We start from the raw sequence: 21470 nt of genomic DNA, 5'->3' as shown, positions 1-21470 counted from the left end.
GTTTTGAACCATTCCTGTGACACTAGTTATAGACTCCGATGCTTCACTACAGGTTTACTGTATCCCTTGGACCTTCGTATTGACGATGAAACACAGAAATGGCATCGGAATTAAATACAAAAGGCACAATGCCAACTTAAGTAAATGAAATCTGACTTTTCTTACTGTCTATGTTTTGAACCATTCCTGTGACACTAGTTATAGATCACGCTGCTTCACTCAAGTTTTACTGTATCCTTTGGCCCTTCTTATTGTCAATTAAACACAGGAATTGCATCAGAATTAAATAGAAAATGCACAATTATGACTTAAGTACAAGAAGACTGACTCTTCTTACTGACTACGATTTGAACCATTCCTGTGACACTAGTTATAGATTCCGATGCTTCACTTCAGGTTTACTGCATCCCTCTGACCTTCTTATGCACGATGAAACACAGAAATTGCATCGGAATTAAATACAAAAGGCGCAATGCCGACTTAAGTAAATGAAGTCTGACTTTTCTTACTGTCTATGTTTTGAACCATTCCTTGACACTAGTTATAGATTCCGATGCTTCACTCCAGGTTTACTGTATCCCTTGGACCTTCTTATTGACGATGAAACACGGAAATTGCATCAGAATTAAATAGAAAAAACACAATGATGACTTAAGTACAAGAAGACTGACGCTTCTTACTGACTATGTTTTGAACCATTCCTGTGACACTAGTTATATATTCCGATGCTTCACTACAGTTTTATTGTATCCCTCTGACCTTCTTATTGACGATGAAACACGGAAATTGCATCAGAATTAAATAGAAAAAACACAATGCCGACTTAAGTACAAGAAGACTGACGCTTCTTACTGACTATGTTTTGAACCATTCCTGTGACACTAGTTATATATTCCGATGCTTCACTGCAGTTTTATTGTATCCCTCTGACCTTCTTATAGACGATGAAACACATAAATTTCATCGGAATTAAATAAAAAAAGCACAATGCCGACTTAAGTACAAGAAGACTGACCCTTCTTACTGACTATGATTTGGACAATTCCTGTGACACTAGTTATAGCTTACGATGCTTCACTTCAGGTTTACTGTATCCCTTGGAGCTTCGTATTGACGATGAAACACAGAAATGGCATCGGAATTAAATACAAAAGGCACAATGCCAACTTAAGTAAACGAAGTCTACTTTTCTTACTGTCTATGTTTTCAACCATTCCTGTGACACTAGTTATAGATTCCAATGCTTCACTCCAGGTTTACTGTATCCCTTGCACCTTCTTATTGACGATGAAACACAGAAATTGCATCAGAATTAAATAGAAAAAACACAATGCCGACTTAAGTACACGAAGACTGACGCTTCTTACCGACTATGTTTTCAACCATTCCTGTGACACTAGTTATAGATTCCGATGCTTCACTACAGGTTTATTGTATCCCTCTGACCTTCTTATTGACGATGAAACACATAAATTGCATCGGAATTAAATAAAAAAAGCACAATGCCGACTTAAGTACAAGAAGACTGACTCTTCTTAATGTCTATGTTTTGAACCATTCCTGTGACACTAGTTATATATTCCGATGCTTCAATTCAGGTCTACTGTATCCCGTGGACCTTCTTGTTGACGATGAAACACAGAAATTGCATCGGAATTAAATACAAAAGGCACAATGCCGACTTAAGTACAAGAAGACTGACTCTTCTTACTGACTATGTTTTGAACCATTCCTTTGACACTAGTTATAGATTCCGATGCTTCACATGAGGTTTACTGTATCCCTCTGACCTTCTGATTGACGATGAAACACAGAAATTGCATCAGAATTAAATAGAAAAAACTCAATGCCGACTTAAGTACAAGAAGACTGACGCTTCTTACTAACTATGTTTTGAACCATTCCTGTGACACTAGTTATAGATTCCGATGCTTCTCTTCAGGTTTACTGTATCCCTCTGTTCGTCTTATTGACGATGAAACACAGAAATTGCATCGGAATTAAATAGAAAATGCACAATGCCGACTTAAGTACTAGAAGACTGACTCTTCCTGATGTCTATGTTTTGAACAATTCCTGTGACTCTAGTTATAGGTTCCGATGCTTCACTTCAGGTTTACTGTATCCCTTGGACCTTCTTATTGACGATGAAACACAGAAATTGCATCAGAATTAAATACAAAAAGCACATTGCCGACTTAAGTACAAGAATACTGACTCATCTTACTGTCTATGTTTTGAACCGTCCCTGTGACACTAGTTATAGATTCCGAAGCTTCACTCAAGGTTTACTGTATCCCTTGGACATTCTTATTGACGATGAAACACAGAAATAGCATCGGACTTAATAACAAAAGGCACAATGCCGACTTAAGTACAAGAAAACTGACTCTTCTTACTGACTATGTTTTGGACATTTCCTGTGACACTAGTTATAGATTACGATGCATCACTTCAGGTTTACTGTATCCCTCTGACGTTCTTATTGACGATGAAACACAGAAATTGAATTGGAATTAAATAGAAATGGCACAATGCCGACTTAAGTACAAGAATACTGACTCATCTTACTGTCTATGATTTGAACCATCCCTGTGACACTAGTTATAGAATCCGATGCTTCACTCCAGGTTTACTGGATCCCTTGGACCTTCTTATTGACGATGAAACACAGAAATTGCATCCGAATTAAATACAAAAGGCACAATGCCGACGTAAGTACAAGAAGACTGACTCTTCTTTCTGACTATGTTTGAACAATTCCTGTGACACTAGTTATAGATTGCGATGCTTCACTTTAGGGTTACTGTATCCCTTGGACCTTCTTATTGACGATGAAACACATATATTGCATCGGAATTAAATAGAAAAGGCATAATGCCGACTTAAGTACAAGAAGACTGACTCTTCTTACTGTTTATGATTTGAACCATTCCTGTGACACTAGTTATAGATTCCGATGCTTCACTCCATGTTTACTGTATCCCTTGGAGCTTCTTATTGACGATGAAACACAGAAATTGCTTCGGAATTAAATACAAAAGGCACAATGCCGACTAAAGTACCAGAAGACTGACCCTTCTTACAGTCTATGTTTTGAACCATTCCTGTGACACTAGTTATAGATTCCATGGCTTCACTCCAGGTTGGCTGCATCCCTTGGACCTTCTTATTGACGATGAAACACAGAAATTGCAATAGAATTAAATAGAAAAGGCACAATGCCGACTTAAGTACAAGAAGACTGACGCTTCTTACTGACTATGTTTTGAACCATTCCTGTGACACTAGTTATATAATCCGATGCTTCACTACAGGTTTATTGTATCCCTCTGACCTTCTTATTGACGATGAAACACAGAAATTGCATCGGAATTAAATACAAAAGGCACAATGTCGACTTACGTACAAGAAAACTGACTCTTCTTACTGAATATGTTTTGGACAATTCCTGTGACACTAGTTATAGATTACGATGCTTCACTTCAGGTTTACTGTATCCCTTGGACCTTCTTATTGACGATGCAACACAGAAATTGCATCAGAATTAAATACAAAAGGCACATTGCAGACTTAACTTCAAGAAGACTAACTCTTCTTACTGACTATGCTTTGAACCATTCTTGTGACACTAGTTATAGATTCCGATGCTGAACTTCAGGATTACTGTATACCTCTGACCATCGTATTGACAATGAAACACAGAAATTGCATCGGAAATAAATACAAAAGGCACAATGCCGAATTAAGTACAAGAAGACTGACTCTTCTTACTGTCTATGTTTTGAACCATTCCTGTGACACTAGTTATAGACTCCGATGCTTCACTACAGGTTTACTGTATCTATTGGACCTTCGTATTGACGATGAAACACAGAAATGGCATCGGAATTAAATACAAAAGGCACAATGCCGACTTAAGTAAATGAAGTCTGACTATTCTTACTGTCTATGTTTTGAACCATTCCTGTGACACTAGTTATAGATTCCGATGCTCCACTCCAGTTTTACTGTATCCCTGGGACCTTCTTATTGACGATGAAACACAGAATTTGCATCGGAATTAAATACAAAAGGCACAATGCCGACTAAAGTACCAGAAGACTGACTCTTCTTACAGTCTATGTTTTGAACCATTCCTGTGACACTAGTTATAGATTCCGTGGCTTCACTCCAGGTTTACTGTATCCCTTGGACCTTCTTATTGACGATGAAACACAGAAATTGCATTAGAATTAAATAGAAAAGGCACAATGCCGACTTATGTACAAGAAGACTGACGCTTTTTACTGACTATGTTTTGAACCATTCCTGTGACACTAGTTATAGATTCCGATTCTTCACTTCAGGTTTACTGTATCTCGTGGACCTTCTTATTGACGATGAAACACAGATATTGCATCGGAATTAAATAGAAAATGCACAATTCCGACTTAAGTACAAGAAGTCTGACTCTTCTTAGTGTTTATGTTTAGAACCATTCCTGTGACACTAGTTATAGATTCCGATGCTTCACTTCAGGTTTACTGTATCCCCCTGACCTTCTTATGCACGATGAAACACAGAAATTGCATCGGAATTAAATACAAAAGGCGCAGTGCCGACTTAAGTACAAGAAGACGGACTCTTCTTACTGTCCATGATTTGAACCATTCCTGTGACTCTAGTTATAGATTCCGGTGCTTCACGTCCGGTTTACTGTAACCCTCTTACCTTCTTATTGACGATCAAACACAGAAATTGCATAGGAATTAAATACAAAAGGCACAATGCCGTCTTAAGTACAAGCAGACTGACTCTTCTTAGTGTCTATGCTTTGAACCATTCCTGTGACGCTAGTTACACATTCCGATGCTTCACTTCAGGCTTACTGTATCCCTTGGACCTTCTAATTGACGATGAAACACAGAAATTGCATCGGAAATTAATACAAAAGGCACAATGCCGACTAAAGTACAAGAAGACTGACTCTTCTTACAGTCTATGTTTTGATCCATTCCTGTGACACTAGTTATAGATTCCGGTGCTTCACTCCAGGTTTACTATATCGCTTGGACCTTCTTATTGACGATGAAACACAGAAATTGCATCAGAATTATATAGATAAGGCACAATACCGACTTAAGTACAAGAAGACTGACGCTTCTTAATGACTATGTTTTGAACCATTCCTGTGACACTAGTTACAGATTCCGATTCTGCAATTCAGGTTTACTGTATCCCTTGGACCTTCTTATTGACGATGAAACACTGAAATTGCATCGGGATTAAATACAAAAGGCACAATGCCGACTTAAGTAAATGAAGTCTGACTTTTCTTACTGTCTATGTTTTGAACCATTCCTTGACACTAGTTATAGATTCCGATGCATCACTCCAGGTTTACTGTATCCCTTGGACCTTCTTATTGACGATGAAACACGGAAATTGCATCAGAATTAAATAGAAAAAACACAATGCCGACTTAAGTACAAGAAGACTGACGCTTCTTACTGACTATGTTTTGTACCATTCCTGTGACACGAGTTATATAATCCGATGCTTCACTACAGGTTTATTGTATCCCTCTGACCTTCTTATTGACGATGAAACACATAAATTGCATCGGAATTAAATAAAAAAAGCACATTGCCGACTTAAGTACAAGAAGACTGACCCTTCTTACTGTCTATGTTTTGAACCATTCCTGTGACACTAGTTATAGATTCCGATGCTTCAATTCAGGTCTACTGTATCCCGTGGACCTTGTTATTGACGATGAAACTCAGAAATTGCATCGGAATTAAATAGAAAATGCACAATGCCGACTTAAGTACTAGAAGAATGACTCTTCCTAATGTCTATGTTTTGAACAATTCCTGTGACTCTATGTATAGGTTCCGATGCTTCACTTCAGGTTTACTGTATCCCTTGGACCTTCTTATTGACGATGAAACACATAAATTGCATCAGAATTAAATAGAAAATGCACATTGCAGACTAAACTCCAAGAAGACTAACTCTTCTTACTGACTATGCTTTGAACCATTCTTGTGACACTAGTTATAGATTCCGATGCTTAACTTCAGGATTACTGTATCCCTCTGACCTTCTTAGTGACGATGAAACACAGAAATTGCATCGGAATTAAATACAAAAAGCACATTGCCGACTTAAGTACAAGAATACTGACTCATCTTACTGTCTATGTTTTGAACCGTCCCTGTGACACTAGTTATAGATTCCGAAGCTTCACTCCAGGTTTACTGTATCCCTTGGACATTCTTATTGACGATGAAAAACAGAAATTGCATCGGAATTAAATACAAAAGGCACAATGCCGACTTACGTACAAGAAAACTGACTCTTCTTACTGACTATGTTTGGGACAATTCCTGTGACACTAGTTATAGATTACGATGCTTCACTTCAGGTTTACTGTATCCCTCTGACCTTCTTATTGACGATGAAACACAGAAATTGTATCGGAAATAAATACAAAAGGCACAATGCCGAATTAAGTACAAGAAGACTGACTCTTCTTACTGTCTATGTTTTGAACTATTTCTGTGACACTAGTTATAGACTCCGATGCTTCACTACAGGTTTACTGTATCCCTTGGACCTTCGTATTGACGATGAAACACAGAAATGGCATCGGAATTAAATACAAAAGGCACAATGCCGACTTAAGTAAATGAGGTCTGACTTTTCTTACTGTCTATGTTTTGAACCATTCCTGTGATTCTAGTTATAGATTCCGATGCTTCACTCCAGTTTTACTGTGTCCCTTGGCCCTTCTTATTGTCAATGAAACACAGAAATTGCATCTGAATTAAATAGAAAATGCACAATGATGACTTAAGTACAAGAAGACTGACTCTTCTTACTGACTACGATTTGAACCATTCCTGTGACACTAGTTATAGATTCCGATGCTTCCCTTCAGGTTTGCTGTATCCCTTGGACCTTCTTATTGACGATGAAACACAGAAATTGCATCGGAATCAAATAGAAAATGCACAATGCCGACTTAAGTACTAGAAGACTGACTCTTCCTAATATCTATGTTTTGAACAATTCCTGTGACTCTAGTTATAGGTTCCATTGCTTCACTTCAGGTTTACTGTATCCCTTGGACCATCTTATTGACGATGAAACACAGAAATTGCATCAGAATTAAATACAAAAGGCTCATTGCAGACTTAACTACAAGAAGACTAACTTTTCTTACTGTCTATGTTTGAACCATTCCTGTGACACTAGTTATAGATTCCGATGCTTCACTCCAGTTTTACTGTATTCCTTGGCCCTTCTTATTGTTAATGAAACACAGAAATTGCATCAGAATTAAATAGAAAATGCACAATGATGACTTAAGTACAAGAAGACTGACTCTTCTTTCTGACTATGTTTTGAACCATTCCTGTGACACTAGTTATAGATTCCGATACTTCACTTCAGGTTTACTGTATCCCTCTGACCTTCTTATTGACGATGAAACACAGAAATAGCATCGGAATTAAATACAAAAGGCACAATGCCGAATTAAGTACAAGAAGACTGACTCTTCTTACTGTCTATGTTTTGAACCATTCCTGTGACACTAGTTACAGACTCCGATGCTTTACTCCAGGTTTACTGTATCCCTGGGACCATCTTCTTGACGATGAAACACAGAAATTGCATCGGAATTAAATACAAAAGGCACAATGACGACATAAGTACAAGAAGACTGACTCTTCCTGCTGTCTACGTTTGATCCATCCCTGTGACACTAGTTATAGATTCCGATGCTTCACTCGAGGTTTACTGTATCCCTTGGTCCTTCTTATTGACGATGAAACACAGAAATTGCTTGGGAATTAAATACAAAAGGCACAATGCCGAATTAAGTACAAGAAGACTGACGCTTCTGACTGACTATGTTTTGAACCATTCCTGTGACACTAGTTCTAGATTCCGATGCTTCACTTTAGGTTTACTGTATCCCTTGGACCTTCTTATTGACGATGAAACACAGATATTGCATCGGAATTAAATATAAAAGGCATAATGCCGACTTAAGTACAAGAAGACTGACTCTTCTTACTGTTTATGATTTGAACCATTCCTGTGAAACTAGTTATAGATTCCGATGCTTCACTCCATGTTTACTGTATCCCTTGGACCTTCTTATTGACGATGAAACACAGAAATTGCATCGGAATTAAATACAAAAGGCACAATGCCGACTAAAGTACCAGAAGACTGACTCTTCTTACAGTCTATGCTTTGAACCATTCCTGTGACACTAGTTATAGATTCCGTGGCTTCATTCCAGGTTTACTGTATCCCTTGGACCTTCAGATTGACGATGAAACACAGAAATTGCATTAGAATTAAATAGAAAAGGCACAATGCCGACTTAAGTACAAGAAGACTGACGCTTTTTACTGACTATGTTTTGAACCATTCCTTTGACACTAGTTATAGATTCCGATTCTTCACTTCAGGTTTACTGTATCCCGTGGACCTTCTTATTGACGATGAAACACAGATATTGCATCGGAATTTAATAGAAAAGGCACAATTCCGACTTAAGTACAAGAAGACTGATCTTCTTAGTGTTTATGTTTTGAACCATTCCTATGACACTAGTTATAGATTCCGATGCTTCACTTCAGGTTTCCTGTATCCCCCTGACCTTCTTGTGCACGATGAAACACAGAAATTGCATCGGAATTAAATACAAAAGGCGCAATGCCGACTTAAGTACAAGAAGACGGACTCTTCTTACTGTCCATGATTTGAACCATTCCTGTGACTCTAGTTATAGATTCCGGTGCTTCACGTCAGGTTTACTGTAACCCTCTTACCTTCTTATTGACGATCAAACACAGAAATTGCATCGGAATTAAATACAAAAGGCACAATGCCGTCTTAAGTACAAGCAGACTGACTCTTCTTAGTGTCTATGCTTTGAACCATTCCTGTGACACTAGTTATAGATTCCGATTTTTCACTTCAGGTTTACTGTATCCCTTGGACCTTCTTATTGACGATGAAACACTGAAATTGCATCGGGATTAAATACAAAAGGCACAATGCCGACTTAAGTAAATGAAGTCTGACTATTCTTACTGGCTATGTCTTGAACCATTCCTTGACGCTAGTTATAGATTCCGATGCATCACTCCAGGTTTACTGTATCCCTTGGGCCTTCTTATTGACGATGAAACACGGAAATTGCATCAGAATTAAATAGAAAAAACACAATGCCGACTTAAGTACAAGAAGACTGACGCTTCTTACTGACTATGTATTGAACCATTCCTGTGACACTAGTTATATAATCCGATGCTTCACTACAGGTTTATTGTATCCCTCTGACCTTCTTTTGACGATGAAACACATAAATTGCATCGGAAATAAATAAAAAAAGCACATTGCCGACTTAAGTACAAGAAGACTGACCCTTCTTACTGTCTATGTTTTGAACCATTCCTGTGACACTAGTTATAGATTCCGATGCTTCAATTCAGGTCTACTGTATCCCGTGGACCTTGTTATTGACGATGAAACTCAGAAATTGCATCGGAATTAAATAGAAAATGCACAATGCCGACTTAAGTAATAGAAGACTGACTCTTCCTAATGTCTATGTTTTGAACAATTCCTGTGACTCTAGTTATAGGTTCCGATGCTTCACTTCACGTTTACTGTATCCCGTGGACCTTGTTATTGACGATGAAACTCAGAAATTGCATCGGAATTAAATAGAAAATGCACAATGCCGACTTAAGTACAAGAAGACTGACTCTTCTTAGTGTTTATGTTTTGAACCATTCCTGTGACACTAGTTATAGATTCCGATGCTTCACTTCAGGTTTCCTGTATCCCCCTGACCTTCTTATGCACGATGAAACACAGAAATTGCATCGGAATTAAATACAAAAGGCGCAATGCCGACTTAAGTACAAGAAGACGGACTCTTCTTACTGTCCATGATTTGAACCATTCCTGTGACTCTAGTTATAGATTCCGGTGCTTCACGTCAGGTTTACTGTAACCCTCTTACCTTCTTATTGACGATCAAACACAGAAATTGCATCGGAACTAAATACCAAAGGCACAATGCCGTCTTAAGTACAAGCAGACTGACTCTTCTTAGTGTGTATGCTTTGAACCATTCCTGTGACGCTAGTTGCACATTCCGATGCTTCACTTCAGGCTTACTGTATCCCTTGGACCTTCTTATTGACGATGAAACACAGAAATTGCATCGGAAATTAATACAAAAGACACAATGCCGACTAAAGTACAGGAAGACTGACTCTTCTTACAGTCTATGTTTTGATCCATTCCTGTGACACTAGTTATAGATTCCGGTGCTTCACTCCAAGGTTACTATATCGCATGGACCTTCTTATTGACGATGAAACACAGAAATTGCATCAGAATTAAATAGATAAGGCACAATACCGACTTAAGTACAAGAAGACTGACGCTTCTCACTGACTATGTTTTGAACCATTCCTGTGACACTAGTTATAGATTCCGATGATTCACTTCAGGTTTATTGTATCCCTTGGACCTTCTTATTGACGATGAAACACAGAAATTGCATCGGAATTAAATAGAAATAGCACAATGCCGACTTAAGTACAAGAATACTGACTCATCTTACTGTCTATGTTTTGAACCATCCCTGTGACACTAGTTATAGATTCCGATGCCTCACTCCTGGTTTACTGGATCCCTTGGACCTTCTTATTGACGATGACACACAGAAATTGCATCGGTATTAAATACAAAAGGCACAATGCCGACTTAAGTACAAGAAGACTGACTCTTCTTTCTGACTATGTTTTGAACCATTCCTGTGACACTAGTTATAGATTCCGATACTTCACTTCAGGTTTACTGTATCCCTCTGACCTTCTTATTGACGATGAAACACAGAAATTGCATCGGAATCAAATAGAAAATGCTCAATGCCGACTTAAGTACTAGAAGACTGACTCTTCCTAATATCTTTGTTTTGAACAATTCCTGTGACTCTAGTTATAGGTTCCATTGCTTCACTTCAGGTTTACTGTATCCCTTGGACCTTCTTATTGACGATGAAACACAGAAATTGCATCAGAATTAAATACAAAAGGCACATTGCAGACTTATCTACATGAAGACTAACTCTTCTTACTGACTATGCTTTGAACCATTCTTGTGACACTAGTTATAGATTCCGATGCTTAACTTCAGGATTACTGTATCCCTCTGACCATCTTATTGACGATGAAACACAGAAATTGCATCGGAAATAAATACAAAAAGCACAATGCAGAATTAAGTACAAGAAGACTGACTCTTCTTACTGTCTATGTTTTGAACCATTCCTGTGACACTAGTAATAGACTCCGATGCTTCACTACAGGTTTACTGTATGTATTGGACCTTCGTATTGACGATGAAACAGAGAAATGGCATCGGAATTAAATACAAAAGGCACAATGCCGACTTAAGTAAATGAAGTCTGACTTTTCTTACTGTCTATGCTTTGAACCATTCCTGTGCCACTAGTTATAGATTCCGATGCTTCACTCCAGTTTTACTGTATCCCTTGGCCCTTCTTATTGTTAATGAAACACAGAAATTGCATCAGAATTAAATAGTAAATGCACAATGATGACTTAAGTACAAGAAGACTGACTCTTCTTTCTGACTATGTTTTGAACCATTCCTGTGACACTAGTTATAGATTCCGATACTTCACTTCAGGTTTACTGTATCCCTCTGACCCTCTTATTGACGATGAAACACAGAAATTGCATCGGAATTAAATACAAAAGGCACAATGCCGAATTAAGTACAAGAAGACTGACTCTTCTTACTGTCTGTGTTTTGAACCATTCCTGTGACACTAGTTACAGACTCCAATGCTTCACTCCAGGTTTACTGTATCCCTGGGACCAACTTTTTGACGATGAAACACAGAAATTGCATCGGAATTAAATACAAAAGGCACAATGACGACATAAGTACAAGAAGACTGACTCTTCCTGCTGTCTACGTTTGATCCATCCCTGTGACACTAGTTATAGATTCCGATGCTTCACTCTAGGTTTACTGTATCCCTTGGTCCTTCTTATTGACGATGAAACACAGAAATTGCATCGGAATTAAATACAAAAGGCACAATGCCGAATTAAGTACAAGAAGACTGACGCTTCTTACTGACTATGTTTTGAACCATTCCTGTGACACTACCTCTAGATTCCGATGCTTCACTTTAGGTTTACTGTATCCCTTGGACCTTCTTATTGACGATGAAACACAGATATTGCATCGGAATTAAATAGAAAAGGCATAATGCCGACTTAAGTACAAGAAGACTGACTCTTCTTACTGTTTATGATTTGAACCATTCCTGTGACACTAGTTATAGATTCCGATGCTTCACTCCACGTTTACTGTATCCCTTGGACCTTCTTATTGACGATGAAACATAGAAATTGCATCGGAATTAAATACAAAAGGCACAATGCCGACTACAGTACCAGAAGACTGACTCTTCTTACAGTCTATGTTTTGAACCATTCCTGTGACACTAGTTATAGATTCCGTGGCTTCACTCCAGGTATACTGTATCCCTTGGACCTTCTTATTGACGATGAAACACAGAAATTGCATTAGAATTAAATACAAAAGGCACAATGCCGACTACAGTACCAGAAGACTGACTCTTCTTACAGACTAAGTTTTGAAACATTCCTGTGACACTGGTTATAGATTCCGATGCATCACTTCAGGTTTAATGTATCCCTTGGAACTTCTTACTGACGATGAAGCACAGATATTGAATCGGAAGTAAATAGTAAAGGCACAATGCCGGCTTAAGTACACGAAGACTGACGCTTCTTACTGTTTATGATTGAAACCATTCCTGTGACACTAGTTATAGATTCCGATGCTTCACTCCATATTTACTGTATCCCTTGGACCTTCTTACTGACGATGAAAAACAGAAATTGCATCGGAATTAAATACAAAAGGCACAATGCCGACTAAAGTACCAGAAGACTGACTCTTCTAACAGTCTATGTTTTGAACCATTCCTGTGACACTAGTTATAGATTCCGGTGCTTCACTCCAGGTTTACTGTATCCCTTGGACCTTCTTATTGACGATGAAACACAGAAATTGCATCAGAATTAAATAGAAAAGTCACAATGCCGACTTAAGTACAAGAAGACTGACGCTTCTTACTGACTATGTTTTGAACCATTCCTGTGACACTAGTTATAGATTCCGATTCTTCACGTCAGGTTTACTGTATCCCTTGGACCTTCTTATTGACGATGGAACATAGATATTGCATCGGAATTAAATAGAAAAGGCACAATTGCGACTTAAGTACAAGAAGACTGACTCTTCTTAGTGTTTATGTTTTGAACCATTCCTGTGACACTAGTTATAGATTCCGATGCTTCACTTCATCGTTTATTGTATCCCTCTGACCTTCCTATTGACGATGAAACACAGAAATTGCATCCGAATTAAATACAAAAGGCACAATGCCGACTTAAGTACAAGAAGACTGACGCTTCTTACAGACTAAGTTTTGAACCATTCTGTGACACTAGTTATAGATTCCGATGCTTGACTTCAGTTTTACTGTATCCCTCTAACCTTCTTATTGATAGGAATCACAGAAATTGCATCGGAATTAAATAGAAACGCCTCAATGCTTACTTAAGGATAAGTTGACTGACTCTTCTTACTGGCTATGTTTTGAACCATTCCTGTGACACTAGTTATAGATTCCGATGCTTGACTTCAGTTTTTCTGTATCCCTTGGACCTTCATATTGACGATGAAACACAGAAATTGCATCGGAATTAAATACAAAAGGAGCAATGCTGACTTAAGTACAAGAAGACTTACTCTTCTAACTGTCTATGTTTTGAACCATTCCTGTGACACTAATTATAGATTCCGATGCTTCACTTCAGGTTTACTCTATCCCTTGGACCTTCTTATTGACGATCAAACACAGAAATTGCATCGGAATAAAATACAAAAGGCACAATGCAGACTTAAGTACAAGAAGACTGACTCTTCCTACTGTCAATGTTTTGAACCATTCCTGTGACACTAGTAATAGATTCCGATGCTTCACTTCAGGTTTACTGTATCCCTCTGATCTTCTTATTGACGATGAAACACAGAAATTGCATCGGAATTAAATACAAAAGGCACAATGCCGATTTAAGTACAAGAAGACCGACTCTTCTTACTGGCTATGTTTTGAACCATTCTGAGACACTAGTTATAGATACCGATGCTTGACTTCAGTTTTACTGTATCCCTTGTAACATCTTATTGACGATGAAACACAGAAATTGCATCGGAATTAAATACAAAAGGCACAATGCCGACTTAAGTACAAGAAAACTGACTCTTCTTACTGTCTATGTGTTGAACCATTCCTCTCACACTAGTTATAGATTCCGATGCTTCACTTCAGGTTTACTGTATCCCTTGGACCTTCTTATAGACGATGAAAGACAGAAATTGCGTCGGAATTAAATACAAAATCACAATACCGACTTAGGTACAAGAAGAATGACTCTTCTTACTGTCTAAGATTTAAACAATTCCTGTGACACTAGTTATAGATTCCGATGCTTCACTTCAGGTTTACTGTATCCCTTGGACCTTCTTATTGAAGATCAAACACAGAAATTGCATCGGAATAAATTACAAAATGCACAATGCCGTCTTAAGGACAAGAAGACTGACTCTTCCTACTGTCAATGTTTTGAACCATTCCTGTGACACTAGTAATAGATTCCGATGATTCACTTCAGGTTTACTGTATCCCTCTGATCTTCTTATTGACGATGAAACACAGAAATTGCATCGGAATTAAATACAAAAGGCACAATGCCGACTTAAGTACAAGAAGACTGACTCATCTTACTGTCTATGATTTGAACCATTCCTGTGACACTAGTAATAGATCCCGATGCTTCACTTCAGGTTTACTGTATCCCTCTAACCTTCTTATTGATAGGAATCACAGAAATTGCATCGGAATTAAATAGAAACGCCTCAATGCTTACTTAAGGATAAGTTGACTGACTCTTCTTACTGGCTATGTTTTGAACCATTCCTGTGACACTAGTTATAGATTCCGATGCTTGACTTCAGTTTTTCTGTATCCCTTGGACCTTCATATTGACGATGAAACACAGAAATTGCATCGGAATTAAATACAAAAGGAGCAATGCTGACTTAAGTACAAGAAGACTTACTCTTCTAACTGTCTATGTTTTGAACCATTCCTGTGACACTAATTATAGATTCCGATGCTTCACTTCAGGTTTACTCTATCCCTTGGACCTTCTTATTGACGATCAAACACAGAAATTGCATCGGAATAAAATACAAAAGGCACAATGCAGACTTAAGTACAAGAAGACTGACTCTTCCTACTGTCAATGTTTTGAACCATTCCTGTGACACTAGTAATAGATTCCGATGCTTCACTTCAGGTTTACTGTATCCCTCTGATCTTCTTATTGACGATGAAACACAGAAATTGCATCGGAATTAAATACAAAAGGCACAATGCCGATTTAAGTACAAGAAGACTGACTCTTCTTACTGTCTATGTTTTGAACCATTCTGAGAGACTAGTTATAGATACCGATGCTTGACTTCAGTCTTACTGTATCCCATGTAACATCTTATTGACGATGAAACACAGAAATTGCATCGGAATTAAATACAAAAGGCACAATGCCGACTTAAGTACAAGATAACTGACTCTTCCTACTGTCAATGTTTTGAACCATTCCTGTGACACTAGTTATAGATTCCGATGATTCACTTCTGGTTTACTGTATCCCTCCGATCTTCTTATTGACGATGAAACACAGAAATTGCATCGGAATTAAATACAAAAGGCACAATGCCGACTTAAGTACAAGAAGACTGACTCATCTTACTGTCTATGATTTGAACCATTCCTGTGACACTAGTTATAGATTCCGATTCTTCACTATCAGGTTTACTGTATCCCTTGGACCTTCTTATTGACGATGGAACATAGATATTGCATCGGAATTAAATAGAAAAGGCACAATTGCGACTTAAGTACAAGAAGACTGACTCTTCTTAGTGTTTATGTTTTGAACCATTCCTGTGACACTAGTTATAGATTCCGATGCTTCACTTCATCGTTTATTGTATCCCTCTGACCATCCTATTGACGATGAAACACAGAAATTGCATCCGAATTAAATACAAAAGGCACAATGCCGACTTAAGTACAAGAAGACTGACTCTGCTTACTGACTATGATTTGAACCATTCCTGTGACACTAGTAATAGATCCCGATGCTTCACTTCAGGTTTACTGTATCCCTCTGACCTTCTTATTGATAGGAAACACAGAAATTGCATTTGAATTAAATAGGAACGCCTCAATGCCTACTTAAGTATAAGTAGACTGACTCTTCTTACTGGCTATGTTTTGAACCATTCCTGTGACACTAGTTATAGATTCCGATGCTTGACTTCAGTTTTTCTGTATCCCTTGGACCTTCATATTGACGATGAAACACAGAAATTGCATCGGAATTAAATACAAAAGGCGCAATGCTGACTTAAGTACAAGAAGACTTACTCTTCTTACTGTCTATGTTTTGAACCATTCCTGTGACACTAATTATAGATTCCGATGCTTCACTTCAGGTTTACTCTATCCCTTGGACCTTCTTATTGACGATCAAACACAGAAATTGCATCGGAATAAAATACAAAAGGCACAATGCAGACTTAGGTACAAGAAGACTGACTCTTCCCACTGTCAATGTTTTGAACCATTCCTGTGACACTAGTAATCGATTCCGATGCTTCACTTCAGGTTTACTGTATCCCTCTGATCTTCTTATTGACGATGAAACACAGAAATTGCATCGGAATTAAATACAAAAGGCACAATGCCGATTTAAGTACAAGAAGACTGACTCTTCTTACTGTCTATGTTTTGAACTATTCCTGTGACACTAGTTATAGATTCCGATGCCTCACTTCAGGTTTACTGTATCCCTTAAACCTTCTTATTGTCGATGAAACACAGAAATTGCATCGGAATTAAATACAAAAGCACAATGCCGACTTAAGTACAAGAAGACTGAGTCTTCCAAATGTCTATGGTTTGAACCATTCGTGTGACTCTAGTTATAGATTCCGATGCTTCACTTCAGGTTTACTGTATCCCTCTGACCTTCTTATTGACGATGAAACACAGAAATTGCATCGGAATTAAATACAAAAGCCACAATGCCGACTTGAGTACAACAAGACTGACTATTCTTACTGACTATGTTTTGAACCATTCCTGTGACACTAGTGATAGATTCCGATACTTCACCTCAGGTTTACTGTATCCCTTGGACCTTCTTATTGACGATGAAACACAGAAATTGCATCGGAATTAAATACAAAATCGCAATACCGACTTAAGTACAAGAAGACTGACTCGTCTTACTGTCTATGTTTTGAACCATTCTTCTCACACTAGTTATAGATTCCGATGCTTCACTTCAGGATTCCTGTATCCCTCTGACCTTCTTATTGACGATGAAACACAGAAATTGCATTGGAATTAAATACAAAAGGCATAATGCCGACTTAAGTACAAGAAGACTGACTCTTTTTACTGACTATGTTATGAACCATTCCAGTGACACTAGTTATAGATTCGGATGCTTCACTTCAGGTTTACTGTGTCCCTCCGAAGTTCTTATTGACGATGAAACACAGAAATTGCATCGGAATTAAAAGGAAAATGCACAATGCCGACTTAGGTACAAGACGACTGACTTTTCTTACTGCTATGTTTTGAACCATTCCTGTGACACTAGTTATAGATTCCGATGCTTCACTTCAGGTTTACTGTATCCCTTGAACCTTCTTATTGACGATGAAACACAGAAATTTCATCGGAATTCAATACAAAAGGCACAATGCCGACTTAAGTACAAGAAGACTGACTCTTCTTACTGTCTATGTTTGAACCATTCCTGTGACACTAGTTATAGATTCCGATGCTTCAATTCAGGTCTACTGTATCCCTTGGACCTTCTTATTGACGATGAAACACAGAAATTGCATCGGAATTAAATACAAAAGGCACAAAGCAGACTTAAGTACAAGAAGACTGACTCTTCTTACTGTCTATGATTAAAACCATTCCTATGACACTTGTTATAGATTCCGATGCTTCACTCCAGGTTTACTGTATCCCTCTGACCTTCTTATTGACGATGAAACACAGAAATTGCATCGGAATTAAATACAAAATCACAATGCCGACTTAAGTACAAGAAGACTGACTCTTCTTACTGTCTATGTTTTGAACCATTCCTGTGACACTAGTTATAGATTCCGATGCTGCACTTCAGGTTTACTGTATCCCTTGGACATTCTTTTTGACGATCACACAATGAAATTGCATCGGAATAAAATAAAAAAGGCACAATGCCGACTTAAGTACAAGAAGACTGACTCTTCCTACTGTCATTGTTTTGAACCATTCCTGTGACACTAGTAATAGATTCCGATGCTTCACTTCAGGTTTACTGTATCCCTCTGATCTTATTGACGATGAAACACAGAAATTGCATCGGAATTAAATACAAAAGGCACAATGCCGACTTAAGTACAAGAAGACTGACTCTTCTTACTGTCTATGTTTTGAACCAGTCCTGTGACACTAGTTATAGATTCCGATGCTTCACTTCAGGTTAACTGTATCCCTTGGACCTACTTATTGACGATGAAACACATAATTGCATCGAAATTAAACACAAAATGCACAATGCCGACTTAAGTACAAAAAGACTGACTCTTCTTACTGACTATGTTTTGAACCATTCCTCTGACACTAGTAATAGATCCCGATGCTTCACTTCAGGTTTACTGTATCCCTCTGACCCTCTTATTGATAGGAAACACAGAAATTGCATCGGAATTAAATAGAAACGCCTCAATGCCTACTTAAGTATAAGTAGACTGACTCTCCTTACTGGCTATGTTTTGAACCATTCCTGTGATACTAGTTATAGATTCCGATGCTTGACTTCAGTTTTTCTGTATCCCTTGGACCTTCATATTGACGATGAAACACAGAAATTGCATCGGAATTAAATACAAAAGGCGCAATGCTGACTTAAGTACAAGAAGACTATCTCTTCTTACTGTCTATGTTTTGAACCATTCCTGTGACACTAATTATAGATTCCGATGCTTCTCTTCAGGTTTACTCTATCCCTTGGACCTTCTTATTGACGATCAAACACAGAAATTGCATCGGAATAAAATACAAAAGGCACAATGCACACTTAAGTACAAGAAGACTGACTCTTCCTACTGTCAATGTTTTGAACCATTCCTGTGACACTAGTAATAGATTCCGATCCTTCACTTCAGGTTTACTTTATCCCTCTGATCTTCTTATTGACGATGAAACACAGAAATTGCATCGGAATTAAATACAAAAGGCACAATGCCGATTTAAGTACAAGAAGACTGACTCTTCTTACTGTCTATGTTTTGAACTATTCCTGTGACACTAGTTATAGATTCCGATGCTTCACTTCAGGTTTACTGTATCCCTTAAACCTTCTTATTGTCGATGAAACACAGAAATTGCATCGGAATTAAATACAAAAGCACAATGCCGACTTAAGTACAAGAAGACTGAGTCTTCCAACTGTCTATGGTTTGAACCATTCCTGTGACTCTAGTTATAGATTCCGATGACTCACCTCAGGTTTACTGTATACCTCTGACCTTCTTATTGACGATGAAACACAGAAATTGCATCGGAATTAAATACAAAAGCCACAATGCCGACTTGAGTACAACAAGACTGACTATTCTTACTGACTATGTTTTGAACCATTCCTGTGACACTAGTGATAGATTCCGATACTTCACCTCAGGTTTACTGTATCCCTTGGACCTTCTTATTGACGATGAAACACAGAAATTGCATCGGAATTAAATACAAAATCGCAATACCGACTTAAGTACAAGAAGACTGACTCTTCTTACTGTCTATGTTTTTAACCATTCTTCTCACACTAGTTATAGATTCCGATGCTTCACTTCAGGTTTCCTGTATCCCTCTGACATTCTTATTGACGATGAAACACAGAAATTGCATTGGAATTAAATACAAAAGGCATAATGCCGACTTAAGTACAAGAAGACTGACTCTTTTTACTGACTATGTTATGAACCATTCCTGTGACACTAGTTATAGATTCGGATGCTTCACTTCAGGTTTACTGTATCCCTCTGACCTTCTTATTGACGATGAAACACAGAAATTGCATCGGAATTAAAAGGAAAATGCACAATGCCGACTTAAGTACAAGACGACTGACTTTTCTTACTGCTATGTTTTGAACCGTTCCTGTGACACTAGTTATAGATTCCGATGCTTCACTTCACGTTTACTGTAAACCTTGGACCTTCTTATTGACGATGAAACACAGAAATTTCATCGGAATTAAATACAAAAGGCACAATGCCGACTTAAGTACAAGAAGACTGACTCTTCTTACTGTCTATGTTTGAACCATTCCTGTGACACTAGTTATAGATTCCGATGCTTCAATTCAGGTCTACTGTATCCCTTGGACCTTCTTATTGACGATGAAACACAGAAATTGCATCGGAATTAAATACAAAAGGCACAAAGCAGACTTAAGTACAAGAAGACTGACTCTTCTTACTGTCTATGATTAAAACCATTCCTATGACACTTGTTATAGATTCCGATGCTTCACTCCAGGTTTACTGTATCCCTAGGACCTTCTTATTGACGATGAAACACAGAAATTGCATCGGAATTAAATACAAAAGCACAATGCCGACTTAAGTACAAGAAGACTGAGTCTTCCAACTGACTATGGTTTGAACCATTCCTGTGACTCTAGTTATAGATTCCGATGCTTCACTTCAGGTTTACTGTATCCCTCTGACCTTCTTATTGACGATGAAACACAGAAATTGCATCGGAATTAAATACAAAATCACAATGCCGACTTAAGTACAAGAAGACTGACTCTTCTTACTGTCTATGTTTTGAACCATTCCTGTGACACTAGTTATAGATTCCGATCGGAATTAAATACAAAAGCACAATGCCGACTTAAGTACAAGAAGACTGAGTCTTCCAACTGACTATGGTTTGAACCATTCCTGTGACTCTAGTTATAGATTCCGATGCTTCACTTCAGGTTTACTGTATCCCTCTGACCTTCTTATTGACGATGAAACACAGAAATTGCATCGGAATTAAATACAAAATCACAATGCCGACTTAAGTACAAGAAGACTGACTCTTCTTACTGTCTATGTTTTGAACCATTCCTGTGACACTAGTTATAGATTCCGATGCTGCACTTCAGGTTTACTGTATCCCT

The sequence above is a fragment of the Schistocerca serialis genome, chromosome 12 (assembly GCF_023864345.2).
Source record: "Schistocerca serialis cubense isolate TAMUIC-IGC-003099 chromosome 12, iqSchSeri2.2, whole genome shotgun sequence".
Classification (NCBI taxonomy): Eukaryota; Metazoa; Arthropoda; class Insecta; order Orthoptera; family Acrididae; genus Schistocerca; species Schistocerca serialis.
The sequence above is the reverse complement of the archived record's forward strand: the minus strand, read 5'-3'. Positions refer to the sequence as shown.